This window comes from Dipodomys ordii, unplaced genomic scaffold (genome assembly GCF_000151885.1).
Source record: "Dipodomys ordii isolate 6190 unplaced genomic scaffold, Dord_2.0 Scaffold60, whole genome shotgun sequence".
Classification (NCBI taxonomy): Eukaryota; Metazoa; Chordata; class Mammalia; order Rodentia; family Heteromyidae; genus Dipodomys; species Dipodomys ordii.
The window spans coordinates 7,698,559-7,710,714 of NW_012267276.1; positions in this window are offsets into that span (position 1 = coordinate 7,698,559).

Sequence of the window (12,156 nt, forward strand, 5' to 3'; positions counted from 1 at the left end):
ATAAGTTACACAGAAATGGGAAGGATACAGACCTCTGGATACAGCGCAGAGCTCTCCAGCTGTGGTCTAGGAAGCCTGCCCTGGGACAGGTGGTGCCCTGTGTGTCCTCAGGTCCACACCCTGGGAGGGAGGGACTTCACACCACTGAGCTGAGAATTTGCATGTACCATGCAAATACATATATAGCCTTGTTTTCAAGATTTAGCCTCTGCTCATCAATCCTATAAAAAGTACAATTAACTCATTTTAAGTGGCTTCATTTTTCATAGCACCTTTGGATATTTACCTTTAAATTTGCTTATTACCAGAATGATATGACTTCTTACCAAATTCTGACAGCTATGTCCTTAGGGAGGAATAAATATGTGTAACATTCAAAAAACCCCTGTCCACTTGGAGCATTTACTTATTCTAGGTCTATGTGAACCTTGATGTAATGGTATAATTGTCAGGACACTAAGTCATTGCAGTATTTTTTGGCTGTTTTTTTCTGCTTATTTTGTTTTTATATCTTTGTTATGTTTCTTATTTTCTTTTTTTTTCTTAATGCTGTTTGTGTGTGTGTGTGTGTGTGTGTGTGTGTGTGTGTGTGTGTGCGCGTGCACGCACACATGTGCCAGTCCTGAGACTTGAATTCCTCCTGAGCTTTTTTGCTCAAGGCTAATGCTCTACCACTTGAGCTATAGCTCCACTTCCAGCTTTTCTTATCTTTTTAGGTAAGTAATTAATTGGCAATAAGAGTCTCTCAGACTTTCCTACCCAGGCTGGCCTTGAACTGCAATCCTCAGAACCTCCTGGGTAGCTAGGATTACAGGCGTGAGCCAGCAGCACCTGATTCTTCGTACCATTTTTTTTCAGTACTGGGAAGTGAACTCGACCTCAGGCTTGCTAAGCAGATCTTCTACCATTAAGCCTGCATTCCCCTCATGCTACATTTTTTTTGTTTTGTTTATAAACTTAAACTCAACACCTTAAATTAATCTGTACTGTCCTAGAAGTGTGTACAAATTGAGTACACCTGCTGACCAGCTGGACCAAGGTATAGACCACAGACATCACCTCTACCTCGAGACATTATCTACAATGAAGAAAAAGCTGTTTCCATTATCTTAGGTAGCATTTTTCCAAATTAAAAAAAAAAACCTACATAAATGGAATCAAATAGTATGACTTCTTTTTGGTGATTTCTTTCCATATAATGTGATCTCTTACTGTATATCAGCAGCTTACCTTTACAGTATAATTTTTTTATGTTTAGGGTAGTATAATATTCTATTATGGTAATAAGCACATCATACTTGTAAAAAATCTATTACTACTAATGAACTTAAGAATTATTTCCAGTTTGGGTTTCTTAGGAAGGATACTGCAGGCAATATAGAGTCTTGCCCATAGATTTGGTGTTCATATATACATACACACACACACACACATATACACACACACACATACAATTTCTTTTTAATAAAATGGAAATTACTAGATCTTATAGCATATGTATGATTGATCATCTTTTCAGTGGATAAAACCAGTTTTACTTTTATCAGCTGGAAATGTGACTTAGTGGTAGAGTGCTTGACTAGCATGCATGAAGCCCTGGGTTCGATTCCTCAGAAAAAGCCAGAAGTGGCACTGTAGCTCATGTGGTAGCCTTGAGCAAAAGAAGCTCAGGGACATTGCCCAGGCCGAGTTCATGCCCCAGAACTGGCTGGAAAAAATGGGAAAAAAAAGTGGATTTTATCAATTTCCACTTAGTGATGTAAAGGCCAGGCGCTGGGTGGCTCACATCTGTAATCCAAGCTACTCAGGAGGCTGAGATTTGATGATCACGCTTCAAAGCCAGTTCAGGCAGGAAAAGTCCATGAGATTCTTTATTTCCAATAAACTACTCAGAAAAAGCTGGAAGTGGCACTGTGGCTTAAGTGGTAGAGCACTGTCCTTGAGCAAAAGAAGCTCAGGGATAGTACCCAAGCCCTGCGTCCAAGGCCCAGGACCAGCAAAAAAGAAAAAAAAAAAAAAGTGATGTAGAACAATTTACCAAAAGTTGCTATTTAAGCCGCATGCTGGTGGCTCACGCCTGTAATCCTACCTACTCAGGAGGCTGAAATCTGAGGATCATGGTTCAAAGCCAGCCTGGGCAGGAAAGTCCATGAGACTTTCCTCCAATAAATCACTAGAAAACTGGAGGTGGTGCTGTGGCTCAAGCGGTAGAGTGCTTGCCTTGAGCTGGAGAGCTGAGGGACAACACCCAGGACCAGAGTTCAAGCCCCATGACCGACAAAAAAAAACAACAAAGCAAAACCAAAAGTCACTATTTAATTTTTTCCACTCTATTTGTGTGTAAGTATTGCACTACAGTTTGAATTTATTTCTATCAGATGGCTTATGAAATTAGATGTTATACATATGATTGTATATTTGGATGTTTTATTGTGGGGAGGAATTTGGACATTTTCCCCCTTTGCTACCCTGGTTTGTAGAAATTCTTTGCTATTTTTAGATATTATAGGTTCTCTTTATATATTATATATTATAACATGAATTATATTGAATAATATGTTAATATAAAATATTAATATAGTGACAATATATTAATATGTTTTATATATTAGGGATATATAATATATTACAATATAACAATATAATTGTGTTATATACTTATAATGTATTAATGTCAGACACCGGGGGCTCACACATAATCCAAGCCACTTAGGAGGCTGAGATCTGAGGAAAGCGGTTCAAAGCCAGCCCGGGCAGGAAAGTCTGTGAGACTCTTTAGTTTTGTTTGTTTGGTCAGTCATGGGGCCTGAACTCTGGGTCTGGGCACTGTCCCTCAGCTCTTCAGCTCAAGGCTAGTGCTCTACCACTTGAGCCACAGCGCCACTTCTGGCTTTTTCTGCTTATGTGGTGCTGAGGAATTGAACCCAGGGCCTCATGCATGCAAGGCAAGCACTCTACCGCCGAGCCACCTTCCCAACCCCACTGTGAGACTCTTATCTCCAGTAAAACCACTCAAAAAACTGGAGTGGCACAGAGGGTCAAGTGGTAGAGTGCTAGCCTTGAGCTGAAGAGCTGAGGAACAGCCTTCAGGCCCAGAGTTCAAGCCCTATGACCAAAAATAAATAAAAATGAATAATGTATTAATGTTATATAATATGTATAGTTATATAATCTGTAATATACAATATATAATATAATTACATATTTATAACAATAACAATATACTATAATAATACATTTATATTTTGATATATATAATATATGTCTTGTAACTCTATACTTGTCCCTTTTGCTTTTTTTTGGTGTTGGTCCTGGGGCTTGAACTCAGGGCCTATCACTCTTCCTGAGCTTTGTAGTCAAACCTAATGTTCTACCGCTTTGAGCCATAGCCCCATTTCTGGCTTTTTGGTGGTTAATGGGAGATATGAATCTCCTGGACTTTTCCTACTCAGACTGCCTTCAAACTGCAATCCTCAGATCACAGCCTCCTGAGTAGCTAGGATGACATGAGCTACTAGCACCCAGCTTATTCTTTTCACTTTGATGTATTTTAATAATGACATAACATCTTTTATGTGCTGGTAGTAAGGCTTGAATTCAGGGCCTGTACTCTCGCTTGGTCTTTTCTGCTCATTTGGTGCTCTACCAGTTGAGTTACAACTCCACATCTGGCTTTTTGCTGATTAATTGGATATATGAGTCTTCTTTGATTTTTTTTGTCCAAACTGGCTTTGAATTGCAGTCCCCAAATCTCAGCCTCCTGAATAGCTAGGATGAGGCACTGGTGCCTAGTTGGGAGAATATTCTTATTTAATAATATCTAATCATTTTTAGTTGTATATTTTTCAAGTCTTGTTGAATAAATTGTTGCCCAATATCCTCCTGTTTTTCTCAATAGCTTGAAGTGTTACCTTAATTACTGAAGTAATCAGACTTTGTTCACTGAGAAGTTGTATTTTCACGGTATTGTTGGCCTAGTGAGTTTTATTAAGGAACTCTGAGTCCCAATTTTGTTTTCCTTAGCTTAACTTCTTATCTTTCCTTAGCTTGGCTTTCCATACAACATTTCCATATAGCTTTCAAACAGGCTTCCTAATTATTCCTTAAAACTCTGATATCTTGATAATTGGGTGAGTTGATTTATTCATACAGTTCAGCATTCCAATCAATTTTTTGTGTATGTTTTATTATCTAGATCTTCTTCACTTTGAGTAATGTGCTTAGTTTTCTGTGTAGAAGTATACGCGTTGATTGGCTGTATTCCTGCATGATTTGTTGTTTATTGATACTGTGTAAATGGAAATTATAATTTCATTTTCTTTGTTGCTGATATATAGTTTATTTCAACATATTAATCATGTGTTCAAAAATCTTGCTAAGTTAATTTTTAAAGCGAAGTATAGTTTACATTCACTAAAGTTCTTTGAAAATATAATCTGCCTGGGCAACTACCCAGAACATCATGAGCCCAGATACCATAAAAACACTTATACATCTATGTTCAGTGCTGCACTATTCACAATAGCCAAGTTGTGGAAACAGCCCAGATGCCCTATAACATGGGTGGATTCCCCAAGAAATATGGTACTTAATACACAATGGAATTTTACACAGCCATTAGAAAGAATAATACTATATCATTTGCAGGGAAATGGATGGACCTAGAACAAATCATGTTGAGATAAGCCAAGCTCAGAGAGATAAATGGCACATTTTCTTCCTGTGAAGAAGCTAGATCTAAAATACACCAGAACATGATAAATCATACAGGGCTGTAGGCATTCACAGTGAAACCAAAGGAGGACACTCTTAGGAGAGGAACACAAAAGCACAATGCCTATGTGCATCTCATCATAAAATTATATTTATCTAAATGAACTCTGGGAAGTGGAAACAAGGGTTTATTTTTGTTTGTTGCTGTTTTTCTTTTCTTTTTGTCTTGTTTGTTCATTTATCTGTCTTTTGGAGAGGAAGAGGAGCACAGAAATGGAGGGACCAAGGTGAACAAATGCAGCAGTGGTACTCACTAGACACTATGTGGAAAATGAACTGTACAATTTATGGGTGAGAATGGAGGGAAAAACTGAGAGACTGTGGGAAGGAACAACATTGTCAGAAAAGAACTGTTCTCATTACCTGACCTAGGTAACTGTAACCCCTCTGTACATCACCTTTATAATAACAATAAAAAATAAAATAAAAACTATAGCCTGATAAATGTGTATCATATAATCACTATATCATTTCATAAAGTTTTGAAATGTTTCTTCCTGAAACCACTTAAGTGATCCTTCTATCTTTCCTTTCCTCTTACCTCCTTCCCTTCCTTCCTTTGTTTTTTTTTCTTTTTCTCTCACTTTCCTTGGGGTTTTTGTTGTTGTTATTTTCTTGTGTTTGTTTTTGTTTTGACAGTACTGGAAGTTGAACTATGACCTTTTTGCTTCAGTTTATTTTCTGTTAAGAAAATAAGCCCCAGGCTTTATTATCTCTGCTTCCCACTTACCTGAGATTTTAGGTATATGCCACCTCATCCAGTTGTTTTTGCGCTAGGATCTCACCCACTTCTTTTTTTCTAAACTGGCCTTCTACTATGATCCTCCATCTTCACCTCCTGCTTAGCTGGAATTATAGGCATATACTACCAACTAAAACCCCTGACTTTATTTCTGATTGTCTTTTTAGGATCATCTTATAAGTAAAATCATGAATAAACTAGTGAACCTGCATTTTTGGTTTGTTTTGCTTTGAGACAAGGTCTTGTCATGTGGCTCAGGCTGGCCTCAAACTTGAGTTCTTTCTGCCTCCTGAATGCTGGAATTACAAGGACATGCCACCACCAGCTGTTGAATCTGGTTACTGTAGTCAGTGAAATGCTTTTGCAGGGCATGGTTTTTAGTACTGATACCCATGGTAAGGTCATATAACTGGCATAATGACTAGCAGGAATATGTAGACGTTTGTGTGGACATAGGAATTCATTTGTCATTGCCAACACCTAGCAGTTAGATTGCTGGGTTGGAGGGTTTATTTATGTTTAAATTCCTAAGAAACCAATACAACATTTCCCAAAGTACAGGTAAGTTTTTGCATGCTTGCTGACAGTGAATATTCTGTTCCAGTTTCCCCACAAGTTCTCTCATATTTGATCAAGTGTGATTTCTGTTGCTGTTGAAATTTCTGGATGATTGTTGATTCTCACAGAATTGTGAGTCAGGCCCTGAGACCATATTTGCAGAGACTATTCACAGGGACATGTTGCAGAGTGGAACAGCGCTGATCCACAACTCTTTCTTCAGATGACCTCAGTTTTGCTTGCATCCGTGTGTGCTTGTGCCTGTAGGTGCATGTGCATACACAGAGGCAGGCACTTAGTTCACATGTGCGTGCACACGCATGCACATACACAAAGCCTCCTGACATTCTGATTGGGGTGCCATTGATTCATACATTGTTTTGGGGAAATAAGTTGCTTAGAAATACTGTCTTCTGGTCACACTCTCAGGAGAGGTTCACACTTCCTAGTATTTAGAAAACAGTTCTGATACATATTTGTTAAATTAATGCCTAAGCTTTTGCCACGTTTAAAAATACGCTTCTTAATGATTTTCTTTTAGAAATCTCTTTGTCATAACTTATTTTATCTTGATTGATCCGGTCATCTTCATGCAATGCTATGAACCTAACTGGAAACTGTATGAAAATAGCACATTTTATGCTTTCTAATAATATGTAATTTTCCAGGAGAATTTGTGGAATTGCTGAAATTATCAAAATAACATACAAATAACATGCTTCAAGTTCTAAATTATTGAGGAGGCTGGCCCATGTTTTGTTTGTTTGTTCATTTTTATGCCAGCACTGTGGCTTAAACTAAGAGCCTTGATCTCTTTCTTGGTCTTTTCATTCAAAGCCAGGTGCTGTACCACTTGAGCCATACCTTCACTTCTGGCTTTTTGTGGTAATTGGACACAAGAGACTCAGGGACTTTCCTGCCCTGGCTGGCTTTGAGCCAGGATCTGGAGCTTTCAGCCTCCTGAGTAGATAAGATTTAAGGTGTGAGCCACAGGTTCCTGGCAATAGCCGTCCTTAAAAGACAGACAAAGATAATCCCCTTATCACCCCCTTCACTTAATGTCTTACCAAATCAGACCATGAACAGGACACATGCCTACTAAAATCAAGGCTGTGGATGGTGATGGCAGCCTGGGACTTCCTACCTGGCTCAGATGGTCTATGGAGCCCACAGGGAATAGGACATGAGATGTATCCCAGGAGTTCATATCACAGACTTGCCTTCTGCTTTACCACATTTAGCAGAGAGATCCTGACTACACAGAGCTCCTACCCTGTTATTAGAAACATCTTCTATACTTAACTGTGTGGTCATTCTTACTATGCCTGACCATGACCTACTTTCACATGTTAAAACTCAGTTCAAGATGGCTGGAGGGGTAGCTCAGTGTAGATAGGGTACACTTAGCATTCATCCCTAGCACTAAAACAATAAAGAGCAAGGATAAGGTTAATAGTTAAGAATCTGTTATCATTACATAAACATCACCTCACCCAGCATAGTTTTGATTTTTAGCAAAGAATATGTTTTCTCAGTAGCATGCAACCTAGTTAGATTTCTTTATTTCTTAGCAGAATCAAAACTGCATCTGCCAGGGTCTGGTGGTTCACGCCTATAATCCTAGCTACACAGGAGGCTGAGATCTAAGGATCACTGTTGGAAGTCGTCCTAGACAGGAAAGTCTGTGAGACTTTTACCTCCACCAAACTACCAAAAATAGCCCCAAGTGGGGCTGTGGCTCAAGTGGTAGAATGCTAGCCTTGAGCAAAAGAAACTCAGGGATAGTGCTCAGGCCATAAGTTCAAGCCCCAGGACTGGCACAAAAAATAAATAAATAATTTAAGCATAACTAGCCAGCATTCTAGGAAGTGTCACTCTTGCTCACCCTCAAGATTATAGCTTTTATGTGTGGTAAAATCCATGCCCTTTATTTGTGTGCTAGTAATAGGGCTTGAACTCGGTCCCCTTGTGCTCTCATTTATGATTCTTTGTCCGCAAGGTTGGCTCTCTACCACTTGAGTCACACTCCCAATTCCAGATTTTTGCAAGTTAATTGGAGATAAGAGTTTCACAGACTTTCTTGCCAGAGCTGGTTTTAAACTTTGATCTTAGATCTGAGCCTTCTGAGTAACTAGGATTACAAAGTGGGTACCACCAGTGCCTATCAGAGATAGAACTCTGAAATATACAAAGAAGAATCCTTTTTGACACAGCCCAAGTCCAGGAAGTCATCTGGAGATTCTAGAACAAGGATGTTCAAAAGTGGCAGGAATGTTTCCATTGTCCTTGTCCCTGTGTATGCTCCAGGAGGCAGGCCCAGGCCACGCCTCTGTCCTCTCCAGGCAGGAGCAGGACACCTAATTCAATTCCTGAAGGGAGTATTCCATGTAGGAATAAATAATCCTCAATAAGGAATCCCAGTGCTCTTGGGAAGAGAAATAAATGTCAGAAAAACTCAAACTTGGAAACATCATCTGTTTACTAGGTGCCTGTGGCTCATACCTGTAATCTTAGCTACTCAGGAGGCTAAGACTTGAGGATTGTAATTTGAAGCCAGCCTGGGTAGGAAAGTCCATGAGACTTGTATCTCCAAGTAACCACTAAAATTAAGAAGTAGAGCTGTGGCCATGTGATAGGGCAAAAGCTTTGAGTGAAAAACAAAGGGACAGCACCTAAGCCCTGAGTTCAAGTTCAGTGTGCTAGTGATACCACTCTCATGGGCGCAAGCATGCATGCATGTGCGCGCACACACACACACACACGTCACCAGCTCTATGGTTTAAGTGGGGTGACATATGCAAAGAACTGTGAACAGCCTGAGGCTCACCCTGCTCGCAGGCTCTCATGAATGCCACAGAAGACAGAACACTTCTAGGTTAAAGGCAAAGGACTTCTTCCTAAATACAGCAGACATCATAAGCTTCAGCTTTATGGAGGTGGGACAGGTGTGTGCTATGTGCAACAGAGGTTCTGAGTTGCACTTAAGAAACCTAGAGCCAAGGAACCTTCAATCTTATAAATAACATTTGTTTTTTGTTTTTACTGCTATGTTCCAGTACAAGGGCTTTGCACCCTTGCTTATCTTTTTCACTTAAGGCTGGTACTCCATTTAGCCACACCTCCACTTTCAGGCTCTTGCTGGTTAATTGGATAGAAATCTCTTGGATTTGACTACCCAGCTTGGCTTTGAACCTCAATCCTCAGCCTTCTGAGTCGCTAGGATTACAGACATGTGCCAGCAGTGCCCAAGTGCCAGGCAAGACCACTGTTGTCAGTCTTATTTCAGACAGCTGAACAGTTGTCTTCCACTGTGGAAGGACATACTTGATCGTCACGGCTATTGAACTACACAATCATCTTTGCAAGGACCGTCCAGAATAAAAAATGTCACAAGATGAACAGGGAGACCCCAGGTGAATTATTTCCATATCAAAGTGAACAGATAAGTTAAAGCAACCAAGATACTGGACAAAAACGTCTGCTTTCAATCAAAGATGGAAGCTGAGATGTAGCTCGGTGGTAAAGCACTTGCCTAGCAATGCAACAGCCTGGATTTGGTCCCCAGTATCAAAAACAAAAGAAAAAAAAATATATATATACATATTTATATTTAATACATTATTTAATGTATTCTATATGTAAAATATATGTTTTGTATAATAGATTATATAATAAATGTTTTATATAACTATATAGTTATAGTTACATAACTAAACCTATATATAATATTTTTCACTTAAATATATGTATATAGTTAATGAAAGATGGAAGAAAAAGACAACATTCAAATCATTAGAAATAAAAAGAACTCAAAGATATTCAAGGGCAAGGATAAGATAGACTTATGTAGCCAAGAGATTTAGGCTGTGCTGTCTCAAAGCATGCCAAGTGCTGGCACTGGTCCCAGCACCAGAGTGATCTTCAAATACTGATTGTCATTTGGAACATGTAGGTCAGGTTGGCCTCCAACAGCAGGAAGAGGCAAATATTCCAACCTCCCATTTGTTAATAGACCTTAAAATTTTACATGAAGCACTGGTGAAGAAGGTGAAAGACCCTGACTTATTTCACTTAACAAATTTTTTTCCAGGTCCTTCCATTTCCCTACAAATGACATGATATCATTCTATCATTCTTCTTAATGGATGGGGAAAATTCCAGTGTGTGTGTGTGTGTGTGTGTGTGTGTGTGTGACATTTTCTTGACCCATTCATCTATTGAAGGGCATCTGGACTGTTGCATGGCTGTAGTAAATAGTGCTGCAATGAATGAACACACAAGCAGTTTACTGTACCTGACTTGTAATCTTTTGGATAAATGCCCAAGTGTGGAATTGCTGGATCATGGAGTGAGTTCTACGTTTAGTTTCTTGAGGAGTCTCCAGACTTCTCTCCAGCATAGCTGCACTAATTTATACTCCCAACAGTGTAACAGGGTTCCTTTCCCGCCCCCATCCATGCCAGCAGCTTTTGTTGTTTGTATTCTTGTTAATGGCCATTCTAACCCAGGTGAGTTGTTCTGATTTACATTTCCTTTATGGCCTGTGATGTTGAATATCTTCTTGAAACAAAAGACATATGTTCTTTCTCGTACATGGAAGTCAAATCTCAAGTATAAATACATTTGTAAACGTATACAGAGTCATACGCTTATACCCAAACATGTAAACCCAAACATGTAAACTAAAGTATGTATACTATATGGAGGGGAGAATTCTAGTGGTGTGATTCATTTGAACAACAAACTTGCAATCTGGCAAAATCAGTTCTAGAAAGATGAAGCATGCTTTGTTGGAAGGCAAAGCCAGGGGGAGGGGATTGTAGATGAAGTCAGAAAGGAACAGAAAACAAATGCAGTTACAATATTCAAGGTACATGTGTGAAACTGGAACCAGGTAATGTGAGAGGACCAATTGGGTGGGAAGAGATAGGAGCGAATGACAGAAGGGGTCATTCAAGATGCATTATACTCATAAACTGGCATGTTGAATTGAAACCCCTTTGTACAACCACTTAAGGATGGATAGACAGACAGACAGACAGACAGACAGACAGACAGATAGATAGATAATGTACAGGAGAATGTGGAGATCAGGTAAAGCTCAGTTTGAGATTCATCCAAGACATCAGCTTCACTCTGTCATCTAATGAGGGATAGCTCACCTCTGCCATTGCCTTAAAGCACTTACCATTGATCCTGCTCTCAGTAGTTGCTGGTTTCTGGCATAGCTCCCCACATAAGACTCTAAAGAGGATAAACACTGGGACCATCCTGGTTTGAAATATTTTTCCAGTGTACATGCACTGATGTCCTCTCTGTCTGAGGTCCTAGGAACTTCCTGGGAAAACAAATGCCACTTTCCCTTTTTCTAAATGTATATTTTAAAATTGTTTTATGTCAGTACTGAGGCTTGAACTCAGGGTCTTGTGTTCTTGTTTGGAGGTTTTGTTTTTCATGGCTCGTGCTCTGCTACTTCAGCCAGACCTCCATGTCTGGCTTTCTGCTAGTTGATTGGAGATAAAGGTCTTTTGGGTTTGTCTTCCTGGGTTGGCTTTGAACTTCAATCCTCAGATTTCAGCCTCTTGAGTTGCTAGGATTACAGGTATGAGCCACCTGTGCTTGGCCAATCTATCTTTGCAGATGCCAGCCCTTCCTTAGGGCAGGGATGAGTACAAATGTGGGCCATGAACCAAGAGTGACACCATAGATTCTTAATAGAGGTGCCAGGCAAGTGTGGGCAGGCCTTTGTGAGCCTGCCTGCAGCTGTTCCTCATCAACAGAGCTTTCCAGAAACTGTTCTCAGTTTCTGCTTTAAATATGTATCACCCATTCAAGGGAAAACATTATGGGTCAAGAAAAATAAACTCAAAGGAAATTTTTTAGAAACTTAAATGCACAGTAACATAGAAAGACTCAAAGTTGCAGGCCCCTGTTGGTGAATGGTTCTAGTAAATTTAAACTTTTTTTAAGAAGTAAAACTATAAAATTGCTCTCCAATTAAATTGTTGAGCAATGAGGAACTAGAAAGAATATTTAGCACCTACAAATGCATAATAAAGTTATAGCTGAAGGTTTCTTTTTTC